Here is a 24,077-nt window from a genome sequence, read left to right as displayed (position 1 = left end):
CCATTGTGTATATGTACCACAGTTTCTTTAGCCATTCATCTGTTGAAGGGCATCTTGGTTGTTTCCAGAGCCTGGATATTGTGAATAGTGCTACATAAATATATGTGTGAGGAAGGGGTTTTTGTGTTGTATTCTTGGTTCCTAGGGTAAATTCCTAGAAGTGGAATAGCTGGGTCGAATGGGAGCTCAATTTCCAGATCGGAGGAATCTCCATATTGACTTCCATAGAGGTTGGACTAGATGGCATTCCCACAAGAGGTAGATAAGAGTTCCTTTTTCTCCACATCCCCGCCAGCACTGGTTGTTCTCATTCTTTGTGATGTGTGCCAATCTCTGTGGTATGAGATGGTATCTCATCATTGTTTTGATTTGCATCTCCCGGATGATCAGTGATGAGGAACATTTTTTTCATATGCCTCTTGACCATTTGTATTTCTTTTTTTATTTTATCAAAGTGTCTGTTCATTTCTTCTCCCCAATTTTTGATGGGATTAGATTTTTTTCTTGTAAAGTTTTGTCAGTGCCCTGTATATTTTGGATATTGACCTTTATCTGATGGCTATTGGGTGAATAGTTTCTCCCACATGGTGGGTGGCTCTTGTATCCTGGGCACTATTTCTTTTGAGGTTCAGAAGCTTATCAGCTTAATGTATTCCCATCTGTTGATCTCTGCTTCCACTTGTTTGGAAAGTGCAGTTTCCTCCTTGAAGGTGCCTTTAGTCTCAATGTCCTGGAGTGTTTTATCTATGTGTTGTTCTATATACCATATAGTATCAGGTTTGATATAAGGTCTATTAACCATTTGAATTTTACCTTCATACATGATGTTAACTGGGGTCTATGTTTGCTTTTTCTGTAAGTGGCTAACCAGTTCTGAAAGCACCACTTGTTGAAGAGGTTTTCCCTGCTCCACTTAGGATTTCTTGCTCCTTTGTCAAAAATTAGGTGATTGTATGTCTGGGGAATATTGTCTGAGAACTTAAGCCTATTCCACTGAACTGAGGGTTTGTATTTATTCCAAAACCATGTGGTTTTGATAACTATTGCTTTGTAGTACAGTTTAAAGTTGGGTAAAGTAATGCCTCCCATTTTCCTTTTCCCTAGAAGTGCTTTAGCTATTCAAGAGTGTTTATTGTCCCAGATAAATTTCATAAGTGTTTGATCCACTTCTTTGAAGAATGTCATGGGTATCTTTAGAGGGATCACATTAAATCTCCCCATTTTAATGATGTTAATTCTGCCAATCCATGAGCAGGGTGTGTGTTTCCATTTCTGTGTGTCCTCTCTTATTTCTTGGCGCAAGGCTTTATAATTTTCTTTGTATAGGTCCTTCATGTCTTTGGTCAAGTTGACTGCAAGATATTTGAGTTTGTGTGGCACTAATGTGAATGGGATTGCCTTCTTGATGTCCATCTCTTCCCTTCATTATTGGTGTATAAAAAGGCCATTGATTTCTGTGTGTTAATTTTGTAGCCTGCCACCTTGCTATATGAGTCTATTGTTTCCAGAAGCTTTTTCGTAGAGTCTTTAGGGTTTTCTAAGTAGAGTATCATGTCATCTGCAAACAGTGTGAGCTTGACTTCTTCCTTTCCTATCTGGATTCCATTGATATCTTTTTCTTGCCTGATCGCTATAGCAAGCACTTTCAGTACTATGTTGAAGAGGAGGGGTGAGAGGGGACAGTCTTGTCTTGTACCAGAATTTAGAGGAAAGGCTTTTAGTTTCTCCATTGAGGATAATATTTGCCATTGGCTTGTGGTAGATGGCTTTAACTAGATTGAGAAAGGTTCCTTCCATTCCCATCTTGCTGAGAGTTTTGATCAAGAATGGGTAGTGGACTTTATCAAATGCTTTCTCTGCATCTATTGATATGATCATGTGATTTTTATTTTTCTTGTTGTTGATGTTGTGTATGATGTTGATAGATTTACGGATGTTAAACCATCCTTGCATTCTTTTGATGAAACCTACTTGGTCGTAGTGTATGATCTTCTTGATGATGCATTGGATCCTATTTGCCAGGATTTTGTTGAAGATTTTTGCATCTGCATTCATCAGGGATATTGGTCTGTAATTTTCTTTTTTGGAAGCATCTCTGTCTGGTTTAGGTATCACAATAATGTTGGCTTCATAAAAGCTGTTTGGTTGTGTTCCTGATTTTTCCATTTCATGGAAAAGCCTGACTAGGATTGGTAGTAGCTCCTCTTAAAAGATTTGAACGAATTCATAAGGAAATCCATCTGGGTTTGGGCTTTTATTTTTGGGCAGATATTTGATTACAGTTTCAATTTCCTCAATAGTGATGGGGGTGTTTAGATATGCTACGTCCTCCTTACTTAACTGTGGAAGGTTATAAGTTATATATTTCTTCTAGGTTCTCATGTTTAGTAGCATAGAGTTTCTCAAAATAGTCTCTGATTACCCTATAGATCTCTGCAATATCTGTCGTGATCTCCCCTTTTCATTTCTAATACGGGTTATCGTGTTTCTCTCTCTCTTTCTTTGTGAGTTTTGCCAATGGTCTATCAAACTTTTTTATTTTTTCAAAGAACCAACTTCTGCTTTCGTTGATATTTCTGATTGCTTTTTGGTTTTCCACTTCATTGATTTCTGCTTTCAGCTTTGTTATTTTTTCTGTCTCCCTATTTTTGGTTTCTTTTGTTGGTCATTTTCTAATTTAATAAGCTGCTTCATTAAGTTATTCAGGTGTGCCCCTTCTTCATTTCTCATATGTGCTTGCAAAGCTATAAATTTTCCTCTCAGGACCGCTTTTGCTGTGTCCCATACATTCTGGGAGTTTGTATCTTCATTATCATTTTTTTCCAGAAAAGTTTTTATTTCCTTTTTGATTTTGGACCCACTGGTTGTTCAGTAGCAGGGTGTTTAATTTCCAATTGTTAAAGTTTTTCTTCTGTGTGGCTTTGTAGTTCATATCTAATTTCAGAGCCTTTTGGTCAGCAAAGGCAGCCTGCAAGATTTCTATCCTCTTGATTTTATGAAGGTATGTTTTATGTTTCAGCATGTAGTCTATCCTGGGAAATGACCCATGTATATTGGAGAAGAATGTGTATCCTGGTTTTTTTGGGTTGAGTGTCCTATATATTTCTACTAGGCCTCTTTCTTCCATTACTCTTTTCAGTGCTAGTATGTTTTTGTTGGGTTTCAGTCTGGTTGACCTATCAATTGTTGACAGGGTCGTGTTGAAGTCTCCCACAACTATTGTGTTATTATTGATATCTTCTTTCAGATTTGTCAGTAATTGTATTAGATAATTTGCTGGTCTCTCATTAGGTGCATATAAGTTTAATAGTCTGATTTCTTCCTGTTGCATATAACCCTTGATTAGTACATAGTGTCCATCTTTGTCCCTTACCACTTTTCTGAGTATAAAGTTGGTGTCATCAGATATTAATATGGCCACCCCAGCTTTTTTGAGGGTGTTGTTTGCTTGGATGATTTTTCTCCAGCCTTTTATTTTGAGTCTATGTTTGTTCTGACTATTCAGGTGTGTTTCTACTAGGCAGCAGAAGGTTGGATTCATCTTTTTGACCCATTTTGCCACTCTGTGTCTTATAATTGGTGAATTTAGTCCATTGACATTGAGGGAGATGATTGTCATAGGATTTAATATCATCTTTGTAGATAAGTTTGCTGTGTTTTTTGGTCTCTCTTGTCTTAAAGTAGACCTTTCTGTTTTTCCTTTAAGACTGGTTTTTCATCTGTGAAGTTTCTGAGCTGTTGTTTATCCATGAAGCTATATTCTAATATTTCCTTATATTAGTGTATATCCTAATATAATTTATTTAATAAGTTCAGGCACTCTGAGAATAAAAAAGTGCTTCCATTCTGTTTAGTTTGCACTTGTCTTATAAATAGAAGACATTCAATTTCAAGTTTCAACTCAAGAAACTGAGAATATAGATAAAACCGTTGAGTTAATATTAAAGTATGTGATGATATAAAGTCAAAACTCTCTAAAAGTTTTGATTACCACTCTCTCCTAATTTTCCAAAATTTCCTTTTCAAATGAATCCCTGCTATCAAAGCAAACTTTGCAAGTTTTAATGATGAACATATTAAGAATCTCTAATATGATTCCTTGTTAAAAGTTTTGGACTACTAAATCCTTTAACCCTTCTTTAATGGAAGTCATATTTCTCCAAATATGCTCTGAAATACATTAGAGTTGCTGTTATTATCTTTGAGAATTAGAATATCTGCCCCAAATGCAGGCTGGGAGGTACGGTAGGAGAGAGGACAGGAGGGAAAATGTGGTGGAAAATGTGCATTTGTAGAAGGGTGTTCAGTTTTGGATGACTGAAAAACAAGCTTGAACAACTTTCTAACTGAAAATAAAACATCCAACTGTATTATAAATAACCTTGTTACCATAAAGTTTAAATAAAGTAATTAAAAATGAATTAGGGATTTTATAGACAGTACAGCAAGTAATGCACTTGCACACGGCTGACCCAGATTTTATTCCTGGCACTCCTATTTTATCCTGAGCTCCAACATAAGTGCTCTTTGTCTGCAGAGCCAGGAGTAAATCCTGAGAACTTGTGGGTTTGGTCAAAACAAAATAAAAAGGAACATAAAGAAAGAAAATTATGTATTTAGATACCATGGTGATCTACAAAAAGAAAATTCTTAAAAAAAAAAACCAACCCTGATCATGGTATTTCCCCACATTGGTGGTGGGAATGCCCCTGATTCAATGTCACTATGTACCTAAAATATTACTGTGAAAGATTTGTAATACACTCTGGTCAAAATAAAAATTATTATGAAAATTAAAAAAGAAACCTGTCTCTTTGTCTCAAAAATATATAACAAAGGCGACTCAACTCTACTATAATCAATTAGTTTAGCATGGCTGTAGGAAAGTTAATACAGAGAAGCCTATTATGTCTTATTCTTTGCAGGCATTTGCTCAGATATATATCAATAAAGTCTTTCATACTAGATTTATAGTACACTGTATTCATGACTCAATTTGTCAACCTACACCTACTTAATCATTCATGGGATTTTTCAAGGAATGGTAGTTTGTTTTAGAGAATCAGAGTAAAATTCTCACTCTGTATTTTAGGTCAGAAGTTATAGGAACATTTTCTGATGGCAGATACAGAATTCTGAAAATGTTACTTTTATTAAGCCTATGATTTGCACATGGCCATCACCTGAGCAGGCCCAGAAAACTGCTGATCCTGCCAGAAAAATTAAGGGTAAGGATGCAAGACTCTCAAGATATTCCTCTGGATCCACCAGTCCAGAACTTCAGATTTGACAAATAGTAAGTGTTGACTGCACATTTCTGAGATTATTTGGCTGTTTGTGGTGCAGCATCACTGTGGTTCAATCTAAATGACAATGTTTGTGGGTAAATAACTGAAGATGTAAATAAACTACAATAGAACTTAATTTTTTGTTTTATTTTTTTATATGAGTCATATCAGTAGCATTCATGACTCTGTGCCCAGAAATTATTCCTGGAAGATTTGGGGAATGATGCCAGGGACGAAATCCAGATTGGCCATGTGTAAGGCAAATGTGCTATCACTCTACTCCCAGAATCTAAATCTTTACCTGTATTGCCCTTCAGATAAATTTACAAGAAAATGTTTCATTTTTTAGACTTTTTTTAATTCGGAGGATTTCACCTAAATTTCCAGCATCTTTATTCATAAAATAGCAAGTTACAACCAATCTTTCCAAAGGTAGAAACTGTGGTAGTATAGGCAGAGACTATATTATTATTGAATCTTTTTCTTGGAATTTAATTAGTGCTCTAAATTTTTTTAATAGAAATTCATGGATTCAAAATCCATGTACTTTAATTTCTATGCATTGCTGAGATATTTTAATTTTTAATTTTTTATTTGCTTGTCAATCTTTTACTCTACAATTATTTTGAACTTTTTTATTATTGGCTTTTTTCCAAAAATTTAGTGTCTTGAAATAGTATTCACAAATGGTTATTTGGAGGATATTCTAAATTTTTAATAAATGATATTCAGAGGATGTGAAGTATAAGAGATAAATGCTTTAGTGTATTTTAATTTTAACATATATTTGAATAAATTGATAGAGAAATTTACATATCCCATGAATTCACGATTTAAAAAATTTAAGATTTAGTGTTTCTTCTTTTCTCATTTTATACAAATAATTTTAGTTTCTTTTATGCTATAAATAGTTTAAATTATTGAAATATTTATCCTTTGTTGAAAATAGTAACCAAATTTCTTGTGCATAAGTGCTCTCTAAAAATGACACATAAGGGGCTGGAGTGGTGGTGCAAGAGGTAAGGCATCTGCCTTGAACGTGCCTAGCCTAAGACAAACCACAATTTGATTCCCCTGGTCCCCCAAGCCAGGAACGATTTCTGAGCTCATAGCCAGGAGTAACCCCTGAGTCTCACCAGCTGTGGCCCAAAAACCAAAAAAAAAAAAATTAAAATGACACATAATAGGTTCTCTATGCCCAGAAATCTGGATGCACATGGGTCATTCTACAGGATAGACTGCATGCTTTCCCATAAAGCATACCTCCATAAAGTCTTAGAAAATAGAAATTGTATGAACTATCTTCTCAGATCACAATGCATTGAATTTATAAGTGAACTATAAACAGACACAGAGGAAAAATTTTAACACCTGGAAATTAAATAACTCACTACTAAACAATGAGTGGGTCAGAGATGAAATCAAAAAGAACAAACTAGAATGAAGACACAAATGATCAAAATTTGTTGGACACAGATAAAGTGGTATTAAGAGGAAAATTTATAGCTTTGCAAGAACTTATCAGAAAAGAAGATGGGGCTGGTGAGATGGCACTAGAGGTAAGGTGTCTGCCTTGCAAGTGCTAGCCAAGGAAGGACCGCGGTTCGATCCCCTGGCGTCCCATATGGTCCCCCCAAGCCAGGGGCAATTTCTGAGTGCTTAGCCAGGAGTAACCCCTGAGGATCAAACGGGTGTGGCCGAAAAACAAAAAACAAAAAAAGAAGATGGGGCTTACATAAATAATTTAATGGAACAGCTTTATAAAATTGAAAGTGATAAACAAAATGTACCAAAATAGCCAGGTGAAAGGATAAAGATGATTATTAGGACAAAAATCAATGAATTGGAAGTTCAAAAAGAGAAATCTGAAAGATCAATTGGAGCAAGAGTTGGTTCTTTGAAAAAAATAAATAAGATCTATAACCATTAGCAAAATGGACAAAGAAATAGAAGGAAACTTAATGAACCAAATTAGAAATGAAAATGGGGATATTGCTACAGATACCACAGAAAGTTAAAGGATAATTAGAAATCACTTTGAGAAATTCTGCCACAAAATGAGAGATTCTGGAAGAAAAGGATAGTTTCTTGAACTCTAATAATCTACAAAGTTAAACCAAAATAATCTGGCATATCTTAATAAACCTATAGCTATTGAGAAAATTAAAGTGCTAATCAAATGTCTTCTCCAGAACAAAAGCCTGAGCCCCGATGGATTCACTAGAAAATTCTTTCAAACCCTTCAATAGGATCTACTAACAATCTTTTTAAAGTTTTTCCAGGAAGTGGAAGAAACAGAAATACTCCCAAATCGTTTTTTACTCGTGGAAATGACTTTTAGTCCAGCCTTTATGGAAAACAATATGGGTATTTATTAAAAATATGACCATCAAACTCCCATATGATTCAGCAATACTACTCCTAGGAATATACCCTAGGAACAGAAAAACACAATACAAAAATGCCCTTTGCACGCCAATGTTCATTGTAGCGCTATTTACAATAGCTAGAATCTGGAAACAACACAGGCGCCTGAAAACAGATGATTGGCTAAAGAAACTGTGATGCATCTGCACAATAGAATAGTATGTAGTTTTTAGAAAAAAAAAAAAACGAAATTTGCCAATACAATGATGAACATGTGAACAATTAACATGAGTGAAATGAGTTATAAGGAGAGAGATGCCTGTCCAGAAGATAGGCACAATGGTGGTGGAGGAGGGAAATGGGGGTCATTGGTGATAGGCTTTGTTTATTATATGACTGTACCAACTACAATAATATTTGCAACCACAGTGCTTAAAGAAAGGAATTATTTTTAAAACATTAAAAAATAAGAAAATAAAAATAACACATAGATCTCTGACAACTTGCTCATCATTTTTTGTAATTACTGGTCTGACAACCTATTCCAATTATTTTAAATAAAATTCTCACTTCTGTTTTATTCTTCTACAATTTAAAAGTGTTTTCATGTAATATAAAAAGCTACAATTCCAACTGCAACTACATTTATTTCACTTCATAATTTTGTGTGTGCATTTTCTATATCAATCACTCCTCACAATTGTTCTTTTTTTTCTTTTTGTTTCTGAGCCACACCTGATGATGCTCAGGGATACTCCTGGCTATGGTCTCAGAAATCGCTCCTAGTTTTGGGGACCATATGGGATGCTGGGGTTCAAACTCAGGTCCGTCATGAGTCAGCCGTTTGCAAGGCAAATGCCTTATTGCCGTGCTTTCATTGTGGCTCAGTCAATTATCAGAATATTTCTGTATATTGGTCACTCTTAGTTCTAGAGCACGATTTTAATCTGTGGCGCCTGCTGACTTTCCCTTTTCCGCCATTGCTTTTTCTCTTGGATCTTTGGATGTGTACTCAGCTGCACTGAACTTTATATTTTATGAGAGTCCTAAAATGAATTCATAATATTTTTCTGTGTTGGCTCTGGAGAGCATCTACAGATTTCAAAAGATCTTTGCTACTTTATTTTACATGCCTGTGTATATGTGTGTTTGTAGTGGTGTGTGTGTTTGTGGTAAACAGTGCATCAGTGCTCCAAAGGATACTATCAACTAGATCTAACTGGTTCAGTACTCAGGTTCATCAGTGTAGTAAATGCTTTTTGACCTAGTGGGCTCCATGAAGTCTAAACATACTACCAAATTTCTTGTGCATACGTGCTCTCTAAAAATGACTCAAAGGGTTAGAGTGGTGGTGCAAGAGGTAAGGCCTCTGCCTTGGATGTGCCAAGCCTAAGATGGACTGCAATTCAATTCTGCCCACGTCCCAGGAGTGATTTCTGAGCTCATAGCCAGGAGTAACTCCTGAGCCTCACCAGGTGTGGCCCAATCACCAATAAATAAATAAATAAATAAATAAATAAATAAATAAATAAATAAATAAAGACACATAATCGGTTCTCCATCCCCAGAAAACTGGATTCACATGGGTCATTCTACAGGACAGACTGCATGTATATAAGAGATTGTTGGACTCTTACATATGTTCTCCTATCTTTGTATTGCATTCTTGGCCAGTTCTCCACTGTTTTCATGATAGCTTTTTAGTTTGGGCTACTGGTACCTAGTATGGCCAATGATTAAAAACTTATAATCACTGTGCATTGATACCCTCTTATAATAATTTCATCAATGTGGCAGGAAGGTTAATCAGAAAAAGAGGGCCTGATCCAATATAAACTCTCACACGTGTGAGGCATGAAGGAACTTAATATCATAATGTCATGATCAAAGACAACAGAGCCTGTGAACTTCCTTGCAGAACTGAAGTTATCAAGAATGGGAGATTGGGAGCCCAGAATAATGGTGGGGGGAAGCAGACACTCTGATGGAGGGTGTGGTGTTGAAATATTGTGCGTGAAACCCTATAGCTAACAATATTGTAATTGTGAGACTAACTAAATTTAAAATAATTTACCCAAGATTCAGAAATCAGAAAAAATTTTCACTATATCCATAATCTTGTAGAAACTTTTCTTTTTATAATTATATTTGGTGGTATTTATACATTTAGGAATTAGCTACCAATATCTCATATTCCAGAACTTCTTAAACCATGTTCGTTATTTCTGTAAAGGTTCTAATTTTAAGTCCACCAATTCTTCTAACTTTTAAGAAGAATTGACTCGTCTGTGGTTGGTTACCTATGATGTCAAGATCATCTGAGGTCAAGATCATTGAGTTTTATCCACCTTTCTTGCATGTTTACATTGGCTTTCCTCATTTTAAACCTAGGTACTAATATATGATGACATAGACACATTTGGTTAAAATAGCATTTGGATCTAAAGTTTGTTTTAATATTTAGCTATCTAAAATATTTCACTAGAATTTCTTTATCTGTTTTGTTTTGAGACACGCCTGGAAAAGCTTAGGTGTTATTCTTGGCTTGTGCTTAGGAATTCACCCTGATAAAATTCAGAGGACCAAATGGAATTGAACATTGGTAGGTCATACTTACGTCAGGTACCCTATCCACTGTATTATTTCTCCAATGTCTTGCCAGAATCTCTCTTTGTTTGATTATGCAAAATTAGTGAGGGATAGTTTATTAAAATTTATTGAATCATTTGTCAAAAATTTCTTCTACTGATTTCCTTGTAAAAACATTGAAGCTAAACTGGGTTAAGCCAGCTTTCTCTCTCCCCTCTTTTACTTTGTTAAAGAAAATATACTTAGTAAGTCTTGTTTCTTCAAGACTCAAATTTGATAATTTTAGTGCCCACATTGTGTCTGGAGGAAAAGTAGATAACAAGTGTTTGGTTATTAAATGCCTATCTAAAAAGAGGCATCTAGAAGCATTTTCTTTCTTTAAAATTTTCTTCTGTAACGGACAGAGTGGAAGTAAATAGTTAGGATCTTCCTTTCTGAATGTCACAGTTGAAAGAGACTGTCAAAACAAGAAAGAGATTTTTTTTCTTGTAAAGTTCTGTCAGTGCCCTGTATAAATGGGGAGAAGAAATGAACAGACGCCTTGATAAAAAAGAAATACAAATGGCCAAAAGGCACATGAAAAAATGCTCCTCGTCTCTAATCATCAGGGAGATGCAAATTAAAACAACGATGAGACACCATCTTAGACCACAGAGATTGGCATACATCACAAATCAGTGCTGGCGGGGATGTGGAGAGAAAGGAACTCTTATCCACTGCTGGTGGGAATGCGTCTAGTTCAACCTCTATGGAAAGCGATATGGAGATTCCTCCAAGAACTGGAAATTGAGCTCCATTTGGACCCAGCTATTCCACTCCTAGGGATATACCCTAAGGACACAAGAATACAATACAAAAAACCCTTCCTCACACCTATATTTATTGCAGCACTATTCACAATAGCCAGGCTCTGGAAACAACGAAGATGCCCTTCAACAGACGAATGGCTAAAGAAACTGTGGTACATATACACAATGGAATATTATGCAGCCGTCAGGAGAAATGAAGTCATAAAATTTTTCTATACATGGATGTACATGGAATCTATCATGCTGAGTGAAATAAGTCAGAGGGAGAGAGAGAGAGACGCAGAATAGTCTCACTCATCTATGGGTTTTAAGAAAAATAAAAGTCATTTTTGCAACAATCCACAGAGACAATGAGAGGAAGGCTGGAACTTCCAGCTCACTTCATGAAGCTCACCACAAAGAGTGGTGAGTGCAGTTATAGAAATAACTACACTGAGAACTACCATAATCATGTGAATAAATGAGAGAACTGGAAAGCCTGTCTAGAGTACAGGTGGGGATGGGGTGAGGTGAAGGGAGATTTGGGACATTGTTGGTGGGAATGTTGCACTGGGGAAGGGGGTGTTCTTCACATGACTGAAACCTAATCACAATCAAATATGTAATCAAGATTTTTAAATAAAGAAAAAAAAGAAAAGTTTGTCATAGGAATATAATTAATTTATAATTAAGTTACCTTATCATTCATTCTTTTGCTCATTAAAAATATTAGATCCTATGAAAAAAAGAGACCTTTTTATACTTTTCTGACTTTAGTTCTCTACTACTAACAAGAACCAAAGAAGAAATGATTAAGGCTGAATTTTGTCTCTTTTTGGCCAGCGGCTCTGAGAAGAGAGATGAGGTGTTTTAGCTGGTTTGATAATTTATCGCTTAAATGTACTTTTTTTACCCTATGGTCCAAACAGTCCTTCAGCAATTGAGTAAACATGTTTAGATCAAAGCAAATGCCAACAGAGAATAAGGCAGTCAACATTTTAATTCATATTTAAATACTGGCTATATTTCAGGTGATTTATAAAGAGCTATGAAGAAGAAAGTCCTATTACCTGTACTGTTTCGAAGGAGAGGGGAAAATCATTTACTTCAGTGCCTTCATTGATTTGTTCATAAGGTCAAACTCTGCTTTCCAAACAAATATCTTGTTAAAAACCTCTAATGTAATATTAAACACTTGTAGAACTACTCAAAATTAGAGCATCATTTTTAATCTAGTCTTTATAGCTTTGATTTCATAAACTACTATCAATACACAGCACAGTTCTTAGACATGACAGTGTCCTGCCTATGTTTAATAATCATATCATCACATAACCAATTTAAATTGTAACAGTAGAAGTGAGGTCCAGCAAAATTCTAGCCCTTCCTCCTGATTTGTTAGCTGACTTTCTTTGCTTTGAATTTGGATGTCTTGGTTAAATCTCTCTCAGTCCTATTCGTCTTCTTACTGTTCCTGAGGCATACTTAGTTAAAGCTCTTTTCTATGCCAGCCACACTCCTATCCTTAAAAGTTTCATAGTTTGCATCCTCTCTCTTTCATCTGGCCTCAATAAAATGTCATTTTCAGAGATCTTGTTGCCTAAATGAGCCATTTGTAGCTAAAATCTAGCTTCCTGCTCTGACCCTAACATTTCAGATTTCCCTCCTTCCCATCTAGCTTTCTTGAGCATTTATCATTATCTAATATCATATAAAAGACATGCATTTTAAAAAGTATAATACATGAATACTCCAGTAAAATGTCTATTTCCTGGATTTATTTCAATTTATTCTTAAACTATCCGTTACCTCCAGAACATTCCCTGGGACCATTTGATATATATTGGAGCATTAAAAAGTAAATGAATTAATAGAAAATTCAATTCATTTAATATCTTCTATCTAAGATACTTCTATATGAGAATTTTGCATGTTTAAATTTAGTTAATATTATAAAATTTCTACTTACATTTCAATAGAGGAAATAAAAACATTTGATGATAACAACTATTTTAGAATATATAAGGAAATTGTAAAGTATTTTTTAAAAAACAGTAACAATTTTTCTTCAACTCCTAGAAAAGTACTAAGTTTAATGGTTATTATTATTATTATTATTGGTTTTGTAAATAATGTTCTAGATATTATACCCTGACATATATACATGCTTTGTATAATTCCAAGCTCTATTAAACATTATAAAATATCATTCTTGTCACTCTGGTTCCTTATTTGCAAAAGAGATTATGACTATATAATTAAATTCCCAAATCAGTTGACCATAGGCAGAAATATTATATGATTTCATTACAGAGCTAGTCCATGATTTAAATCACAAAGCAAGATTTCAAGAATGGCTGTTCTTTTTTAAAGATTGTAGAAATAAGAACAAGGATGAGATCCAAGATTTCCTTAGATGACATCAATGAATAAATAGATTTCAGTCTTATAATCATTTCAATGAGTTTGGAAGTGCATCTTACACTCTAGGAAGCTCTAGGAAGAAATATAGCAACTCAACACCCTGCTTTTAGCAGTGTAAAACTCTTAATAGGGCATGGAGCTTAACATCAGACATCTCCATACTGAACATTGACAGCCCCAAGCCCAATTACAAGCCTCACTTTTTTTTACTACTTATGTAAACATAGAAAATAAAAATATCTAGAAGCTTTGGATATTTTGCACTGTTATGGAAAGATTGAAATAAGATTGTACATATACAGATTTACATGGTACTTGGTACACATTAAGTATTCAGTCAAAGATGATAATAGGTTTTTTCTCTGTTCTTTATTAACAATTGGGAAAATGATGTCCTGAACTTAAGCTTTGGAGAATTTTGAAAGCAAAATTAAAAATTAGTAGTTTGGGGTTAGTGCAATAGCATAGTGGGGAGAGCATTTGCTGTGCACACAGCTGACCCATGTTCAATTTTTGGCATACCAGAGGTTAGCCACAGCCTGCCATGAGTAATTTTCTGACGGAAAAGCCTGAAGTAAACCATGAGCATGACCAGGTATGAACCAAAATCAATAGTAATAATAAAAATTAATAAAACAAAATTATTTTATCTTCTGCCTTCTAGTTTCCTTTATTCTGTATCAAATGTCTACTTACTGTTCTGACCATTATTTTAGTTCCTTCTCGGAAAAATTCCAGCAGATCCTCATAAATAATGTCCAAACTCTGTGAGGTGTCCTTATACCTGGGATCTTGTATTATTTCTCAGGGCTTTAAAGGTAGTCAGAGAGGAAGACAAGAGATAAGTCAGGAGGTTTTGCATATATGTTGGTTTCCTATGTTATCCACAAAAATCTAACCAAAATTTATCAGTCAAAAACTCACAATTGTAACAATTATTAAAATTGCTTAGATTGGAACTTGATGTGAATTTCTCTGGACTAAGCCCAAAATTGTTTTAGGACTGAATTCTTCTTGATTAACTTCATGTGAGGAAACTTTTCCTCCCTTTTACTGACAACTATAGTTTCTAGATTCTGCCTTTATGCTTGAATTCTAGATGTTAGTAAGTGTTCTGGGTCCTAGATTTTGCTTTAAATCCTAGAAGGTATATTCTGTCTGTACTCCTGGGTACAAGTTATTATTCCTTGATCTTCACTTTCAGGATTGTCCCCTCTCTCTGAAACTTCTTCCATCACTAATTTCTCTCTTACTCTAAATAATAGCCAGGAAAGGCTTTCTAAGGTGTTTCTAAGGTGTTTCAAGGAAACACCATCTTAAAATGGAGAGTCCAATATATTTTTAATTATCATAACATATGAAAATTGTCATTTTTTTCATGGTAGGTAACGTTTTCAGGGTGCTTAGTGTTTTGATGCGAATATCTCTGGGTTCAACCACCGGAGTATATAATAGTTCAGTATTAATCTTTCTTCCTATCCAGCATCTTAAGAAATTTCTGGTGGGAAGCCATACCAGGCAGTACTCAGGGTTTACTCCTGGCAGGCTCAGAGGACCATACAGAATGCCAGAAATCAAACCTGGGTTGGCACGTGCAAGGCAAATGTCCTACCTATTGTGCTATCACTCTGGCCCCATTTTAAGAAGTTTATGTTTACTTCTGATGGTAAGTATAAATACTAATGATGTTTCACTAAGCAGGTCCATATTCTAGTTTCCTTCACTCTGACAAGGAATGATCAAATTAACTGGCTATAGGCAATTCAGTATAAAGTATTAAACACATTTCTGTACTTTGTAAAACATGTCTTGAGCCTTAGTTAATTAACCCATATTATTTAGATATTATTGTATCATCAATGCTTCCATCTCCATAGACAATGAAGAAAGCAGAGAACCATTTAAGCAAACTTGTCATTTTACAAGATTTTACAATTAGCAACTTGCAGAAGATTTCACAACAGGATCCAATCCATGCAGCTTTCAATCCGTGTTACTTTTTTAGTTCATTTTTGGGACACATATGGCTGAGCTCAGGACCTCCTCCTGGCTCTGCACTCAGGTATGACTCCTGACAGAGCTAAGAATAGAACGCAGGGAAAGAAATAAGAGTCGGGTACATTGGTTAGGAACTGCTTTGTCTGGGTAGAGAAGTATGGAAGAAAAGGAAGGGAAGAACTTGAAGAAGGAATTGAGAAGGACTTTTGATAAATAACTTTGCTGCAGTCAACTTGATGTCCTCTCTTTGCTCTAAAGCAAGATCCCTGGCCCCAGTAATTGCCTGACTCTTTAAATGTTTGAAAAAATGAATAGGGGCACTGCAGAACAATATGTGCTGATGGGGATTGTCGCCCCTTTGATTGCTACTTTACAATTTCACCAATAGCAAAACACCTGAGAACTGGTCTCTCTCATACTGAATGCCATTTTGATTTTTTTTCATCCTTCTTGATTCTCATCTCTTTGTATCTAAATTGTATTTTTCCAAAGATGTTTTCAAAAGTGTTTTTGTTCTGATGCTTCGTTTTCAATGTTGGGTCTGAAATGGAGGAGGCGCTTTCTGAAAAGTGAACACATTTGAATGGGGTAAGTTTCCAGTGAACAGAAATGCATATTGTTCTGCTCTGAAGTTCCTCCGAGACCATCTCTGTTATTTTATTTATAGAATTCCTTCCATCTTCGTCTTTAAAACTTTTCAAGATGACATCAAACAACTTCCCTTTTGCTATGAAATAAAGAAAAGCCTTTCATGTACAGGTAGACTGATGGCACAAGGATTATCAAGCAGGAACAACCAGAGAAATTGTTCTTGTAATATATATTAACTTAAATAAAAGAGAAATCCTTCATTTCCAGTTACAAGTTATGAAATATGTATTCTGTTTCTATAATATTTTAAATCATATGTAGTCTCTGAAGCAGATAGAGAACTATAGCTATAAAGAGATACGGAGCCTTTACATACCTATATCTTTTATTTTATTTTCTTTTTTTTCCTGTGGGGCCATACAGAGTAGTGGCTCAAACTTACTCCTGACTCCATTCTCAGGGATCACTCCGGGTGGAAATTGGGAAACTATATAGACTGCCTGGAATCTAATCAAGATTAATCACATACAAGTGCCCTGCTCACTTACTATCTCTCCAGCCCCTATGTCAACATATTTTAAAGGAAAGGACAATAGGAGTCAAGAGAGAGGAAAAGGAAACAACATTTATTGACCACTCAGTATATGCTGATGAAAGACTGTTACATCACTTTCTTTTGTGTGTATCAAGGGGCATGAGAGAACATCTAGCTATGCTCAGGGATCACTCCTGGTTGTGTTTGTGGGACCATATATAGTGCTGAGACTAAACTTATGTCAGCCATGTACCAAGAAAGTGCCTTACTTCATGCTCTATGTTTCTTGTCCACTTTCTATATCTTAACTCATTTTGTTCCCTAACACAGTCCCAAGCAAACTATTCTCATTTCCATTCTATAAAGAAATAGATAAGCAGAAGTGATACAACTTATTCAAAATATTGTCCTGAGTTCTCTTTTTTATTATTTTCCTATCTTGAGATATGACTTGAGTTATTTCTTTCAATGGTATATCATTGAAAATGTCACTTTGCATCCTTCTGAGAAAATAGCTGTGAAGTTTTATGCTTTTGCAATAAATGCAAAATAACTAAAATTAAAGAAACTGTTGTTGTGAGAAAAATAATGATTTATTGAATTATTTATTGAATATTTTGTAAAAACAAAATATAATATACCTCATAGATTATTTATATCAAAAATTCTTGAAGTTTGAAATAATAGCATATAATACCTATAAACACAATAATAAATAGGAAAGTCAGTTGGTGCACTTTAAAACATAGTAGAATCTTCTAATTCATTTTTAGTACTTTTTAATAGAAAAACATATACATTATCATTGACTTTTCTATCCTTTGTGATGTGTATTTTTTGACCTTGTACTCTTAAAATGTTGCCCTAGAAACAGGTAAATAGCATGACTAAAAATATAAATTTAATGTATTATAAAACTAGACCTAAAATTTGGTTCTTCAGAAAACATGACAATTCTTCAAGTCATTTAATCTGACACCCTAATTCATCTATGAAGAGAAATAGTGAGGTCTTATTAAGACTAAGATAGGACAATCTCTATAGCACACAAACATTCCAGGACATTTTGTTCACTCAGGCCATTGTTCATTCTCTAGGCTTAAGCAAATCTTGAAAATATTTTTTTCTCCATCTTTTGGTATGACCTCTTGGGACTCCTGCTCCAAACTCGAGCTTTGTCCCTGCAGAATTGATATGTGTGAAACATTTTGATTTGGGTCACCTTTCTTCTCCAGCTTTTTCTATAGCTTTATACCAACATCACTGCCAGGATCTAAATTTTCTGCTACAGATATTTAGAATCCAAACCACTCATGGTTAGGTTTGTATGAATGTTGTTCCAGCTGCAAGCAGGATCCAGAACAGATAATGGAAGTAAAAAATTTTAAACAGAAGGTTATAGAAGAGAATACAGTGAGAGAGGCTTTGAAAACTGTGGGGGCTGGAGAGATAGTACAATGGTAAGGCATTTGGCTTGCATGCAAAAGGACGGTGGTTCGAATCCTGACACCCCATATGTTCCCCTGAGCCTGCTGGGGGCGATTTCTCAGCATAGAGCCAGGAGTAACCCGAGTGCTGCCAGGTGTGACCCTAAAACCAAAAAAAGAAAAATAAAAATATGGTAGATCAGTGATCAAAGAGAAGATCTAAAGTAGGGAAGAAAGGAGACCACAGATAACAGGACTAAAAGTGGTTATGAGCACAACCTAATGCAGGGAGAGTTCATGGTCCATTAAGTTCATTAATCATCACTAATCCATCCACCTACTGAATTAATCGCAAGTGCACAAAATAGATGTAACTTTTGCTAAAAAAATTCATAGAAGTTTTCCTTTCTAATTAGGAACACATAAGCACAAAAAACTTTGGTTATTTTCATGATTTTCATGAAAATATAGTGATTCTAATTATAGCCTTTTGTTCATTTTCTTTTATAATCCAAGTATATCATGAATTTTTCACCTTACTACCATGTTGGAGAGCTTTGAAAACACTGACTTTAGAAATAAAGGAGGGAGAGCTTCAGTAAATAGCTGCAAATATCAAAGGCTTAATGTTTTGATGGATGACTCCTATTTATTAATGTCCTCAAGAAGTCATGCCTAATTAATATCATCCATTACTTATTTGGCATTCTATGATATATAAAGATGAAAAGGGAAATTAAAAGAAATCTCTTGATCCAGCAACTATTGACCAGTTACTGGCCACCAACTAAGTGACAAGAATTGTGCTGCACAATATGGTCTGCATCATTGCTTTACCATAGTATTTGTATATTGTAAATATCATGCATATTTATATAATGTCAAAAAAGAAAAATAGCTTAAAATTTCAAGGTCAGACATCATATTTTGGAAAGACTTTTAAGCTAAAGTTAATTTGATTATCAAGGACCATTTACTTAGAATGTTTTTAATTGTATTAACTTATTATTTAATGAATTATTTTTACCTGGGAAGATTTAAAAGGTCCACAAAGTGGATATTTTCTGATTTGTTTTATTTATTTGTTCTTCAATGCACTTATGGCTAATTCTAACTTCTTCTTTTTCTTACTATTATATCATTATTAATTATCAAATATAAAAGTTATTAATGATTGAATTCTAGGCATATAATGTTTTGACATCAGTTCCTTCACCACTGTCTCCTTCTATCCACCAATTTCCTGTTTCCAATCCAACCCATTCTGTCTTTTTCTTTCTTGTGTTGTATTGTGGTTTACAGTATTGTTATTGAAAGCATATCATGTATGTCACCTTCCCTCCTTTCAACACCAAGTTCTCATCCAAAGTGATCACTTCCCCTTATTATTATTACAGTGGAATTTCCCCTGTTATAGTTCCCTCCAACTAGGGCAAATTTTCTACTAAGGATCAATTCTCTTGCCCTTAGTTTCTGTAGTGGTGATTCCTACAATGTCTCTTTATATTTTTCAAATGAGTGCAATCATTTTGTGTCTGCCCCCTTTACTTGACTTATTTCACTCAGCATGCCACATGATACATCAATGTATTAGCAAATTTTATGATTCATATTTTATAATGGCTACATATTATTCCGTACATATGGGATAATGTTCCATACATAGTCTCAATCCAGTCATCTATTCTGGATCACTTGGGTTGTTTCCAGATTTGGACTACAGTAATTTGTGCTGCAAGGAACATAGGGGTACAGATGTCTTTTCTAAATTGTGTTTTGGGGTCTTAGGGTATTTTCCCAAGAGTGCAAATAGCGAGCATTATTTTCATTTTTATTTTGTATCATATAAAATGCACTTTTTATACACAATAAGATTTGTCATATAACTAATATTAAATCAATTGCAAAATTAAAATTAATAATATAAGGGGCTGGAGCTATAGCACAAAATGTAGGGCATTTGCCTTGTATGCGGCTGGCCAGGGTTCAATCCCCTGCATCCCATATGGTTCCTGCCAGGAGCAATTGCTCTGCACAGAGACAGGAGTACTCATGAGCACCATTGGGTATACTCCCCTCCCAAAATTAGTAGTATAAAAATAATTTGCTTTGTATTAGAATATGTAAATATATTTTTAATTACAGTATCAGTGAAATATATCAATATCTGTTTGTTATCCAGTCAATAGCTCAAATGTTATATCATTGCTCTTTGGAGGTGGGGAAGAGTTCTATTAACATGAAATTTTTGAGGATCTAGCTTCTTCCTTCTAGGAAACCATCATTAGGACCTCCCACACAGAAACACAGAGACTATGTATAAACAATCTGAAACAGCATGACTCATTCATGATAACATTAGAAAATACCACTAACAAGCATTGGTCTTATGGTTCTACTTTGATAAAAAAAAAAATAGATGGGAAATTTGTTCTTGGAAACCTTGACCTATAATAATTTCAAAGTATGACTAAAAATAATTTTTGGTGTCTGCAAGTCATCCTTTTTTCTGTCTGCCCTTCTGGACATCAAATATTTATGCAATCCCCAATTAGGCTTTTGTTATTCCTAATGCATTATAGTAGACACTTAGAGACAAAAAATATTAATTAAATTTTCAGTTGACCAGCCTGACATATATAGGCTCTTTCTTCAGTCATTATTGCATTAAATTAAAATATGTGTTGCTTTCTTATTTCTAGGCTTAATAGAAGACAGATACACTCTTTACTTCTCTTGGAGAATCAGTAAAATTTATTCATCGTGGCTATAGGATACATTGAAGTCTTTTTTTCTTCCTGACCAGCAATGAAATAGTTATACATTGTTCCTGTTAATAAGACAGCATCATAAAATAATTATAGGGCCAACACTTTATCACTGCTACTAAAAAATACAAAGAAATCACAGGAATGACATTTCATAATTTTTATTGGTATTGCTATTGATATATGCATTAGAATCAAGTTACATATTCTATTCATATGCAGGGAAAGAAATTAATAGACAATGTAATTACCAGATCCTGGAGTTCAACAAAAGTATTTTATCTAATAACTTAGTACTAACAAAATAACTTTTATTTAAACATCCAACTCTTACACACAGCAATAAAAATACAAACAAATATAATTTCTTATTAAGTCACTACATAGTTCTTTTTTATCTGAATGTCTAGTCAACATTTTGTTGTTTTTGTTTTGTTTTGTTTTGGGGCCACACCAGATGATGCTCGGGGATTACTCCTGGCTTTGTGCTCAGAAATCGCTCCTGGCTTGGGGTACAATATGGGACCTTGGGGGATTGAACCACAGTCTGTCCTAGGTTAGCAAGGGCAAAGTGGATGCCTTACCACTTGTTCCACTGCTCTGGCCCCTAGTCACCAACATTTTTAAAATACTGGTTATATATTCCCATGTACAATAAACATCATAAAAATAAAAAATTAAAGTTTTATCAGAACACTTATTAAAAACATTTTATTGTTTATTTTTATTTTTTTATTTTTTGGCTTTTGGGCCACAGTCGGTGACACTCAGGGGTTACTCCTGGATATGCGCTCAGAAATTACTCCTGCCTTGGGGACCACATAGGAGACCAGGAGATCAAACCATCATCCTTCCTAGGTTAGTATGTGCAAGGCAAATGCCCTACCGCTTGCGCCACTGCACTGGCCAATTATAAACTTTTTACTAAAAAAAGATTAACATGTTAACAATTAGCACCAGTCAACAGAATAGAGGTTTAGAATGTTATATTGTTCTTAAATAATCAGGATATTAATTTTTACAAATAATTTTAAAAATCAGTAATTTAATAGATGTTAACTTCTTAGCTTTATGATAATTTAAAATGATCAGGAGTGAGATGGTTATACCTTTAATATGTCTGTTGGGGTCTGTGTGGATGTATGTTTGCAATGCTAATTTTTGATCTTTGCTGCTGAGATGTTTTCTCCACATTATTAAATTCAGTTTTCAATTTAAAAGACAAAGATATTTAGAATCCAAGGTCTCAATTGTTTTTATTGTTTCTCTTTTGGTTTGTTTGTTTTGGAGGAGACATGTTCCGGTGGTGCTCAGGGCTTACTCCTGATTCTTCGTTCAAGAATCTCTCTGGTAAGTGGAAGAGACCAAATAGGGCGTGGGAGTGAGTGTTCAAACCTGGGTCATCCCCATGCAAAGTAAGTGCCTTACTCACTGTATTAGTCCTCTGCCCCCTCGAGTTTCTCTCTTTCCATATACCCTTTCAAATCATTGGATGCTTTACTGAATTGGATACTATTCTTTTACAGATATTGACAACATGCTAAGCATACTTGACAAATATTCTATTTTATTCTTTCAACAAAACATAGCACACTCACCATGCATTTCCTTTTTCTTCACTAAGTCATACCTTCATAGAGATAGATACTGTGGGAAGTCCATTAGGCACTGTATTTTCAATCCATTGGAGCTTGAGCCAGATACTAGCAATCACATTAGCAAATTTGAGCAAAATGTTTCTTTTTTTTTTTTTTTTTTTTTTTATTAATTATTTTTTTTATTATTTTAATTATGACAACAAAGATGCAAAGAAAGAGGACAGGGTAAAGTTACAGTGGAAGCCCAATCACCCATAAACAGGATTCTCAGTAGTTCCATCGATGATATCCCAGCCTTGAACTTTCAGTCAAAGAACATTAAGAAAAACAAAACTGAACCCATGTACAATACAATTACTTTGTCCCTCAAATCCCCAGTTGTAGTACATATTGTTTCTTAGCAGCACACCATATAATCTAAAGATATTAGACTTATGTAACTCTTTAAACATTGAGGGCAAAGTACATTTATCTAGTTCCATGCACATGCTTACTAGTTTAAGTTAACCTCAAAAGTTTTAATGGGTTGTTTTTCTTAAGGATTGGAGTCAAGAGAACATAGTAAAAAACGATATTAAAGTGGCATTTGTTTGCATAGGCCCACCAAAACATAAGGGACATGGAAAGACAAATTATGGTCTAAATACATGGAGACCCTACCCCTGAAGTTTCCTGGCACAGGACTGGCTCTAGGCTCCAGGCAAACTAGTTTGTCCAATTCAAGTCATAGTCTGTAGTGGCAATACACCTCCATTCCTCACATAGTCTCTGTTGTTGGTATCATTCTTCTGTATTAAAGATCCTGGAGTCTGCATATCCCATATTGCAGTCAGGATGGTGCAGAGCATCCTCTCGTTTCACCTCACACTTAAGGGGCAATAGAGAGAACCATGTCCTGTAGAGCAGGTCATCGTTGTTGTCATGTCTTCTCGCAGGTCATTGTTGTTGTCACGTCTTCTCAGTGTAAACGGAAGTGTCTTATTAGGAGGTCGATGTCACACCCTTGGTAGTGTCTTTCCTGGTAGAGGACTGCTTCCAACTGTTGCTATAAAAGACCTTGGATGTTTCGTAGATAGCTTGCCTGGTTCCAGCGTGAATGGAGAATGCCCATTCAACTGAGGCCTATGCCAGGTCATTATATCAATATTCAGGGTGTAAGGTACATTGTAATGAGATTTATTAGATAATAACTAATCTGTATGTATAGTGTTTTCCCATTTTAATGTGTCTATGCAAACAAGGATCAATGCCACGAAGCGTTATTGGTGCATCTGGACGCAATAGGAACAAGACCAGCAATTTCCATGACATAGTTCAATCATAGGCATCAAACTGAGGGATAGTTCCACCACAATCCTTACTGAACAGCTTACAAAGAAAAGACAGGATGAAAAGTGGATAGAAACATCATGGTAGAAGAATATATAGAGAGTTACAGCAGTTAAAGAAAATAACCATAAAACATTCAAAAAATATATGTGTTCAATATGTGTTCGATTTGTGTCCTTCTAAATAGTTCTGGGATTTGTAAGATCTACTGTATGTCTTTAGTCAGAGATTGAAGCTGTGTGTTACTGAAGTTAAGAAGGGTAAATCTGGGGTACTGATGGTTGGGAGGAGCATATGATCGCGCGGGGGCGCTAGCACCCGCGCGGTTTCAAAATGTGGACTGGTATGAAAATGGCAGTGATAGACTGAGTATAG

The sequence above is a fragment of the Suncus etruscus genome, chromosome 16 (genome assembly GCF_024139225.1).
Source record: "Suncus etruscus isolate mSunEtr1 chromosome 16, mSunEtr1.pri.cur, whole genome shotgun sequence".
Taxonomy (NCBI): Eukaryota; Metazoa; Chordata; class Mammalia; order Eulipotyphla; family Soricidae; genus Suncus; species Suncus etruscus.
The sequence above is the reverse complement of the archived record's forward strand: the minus strand, read 5'-3'. Positions refer to the sequence as shown.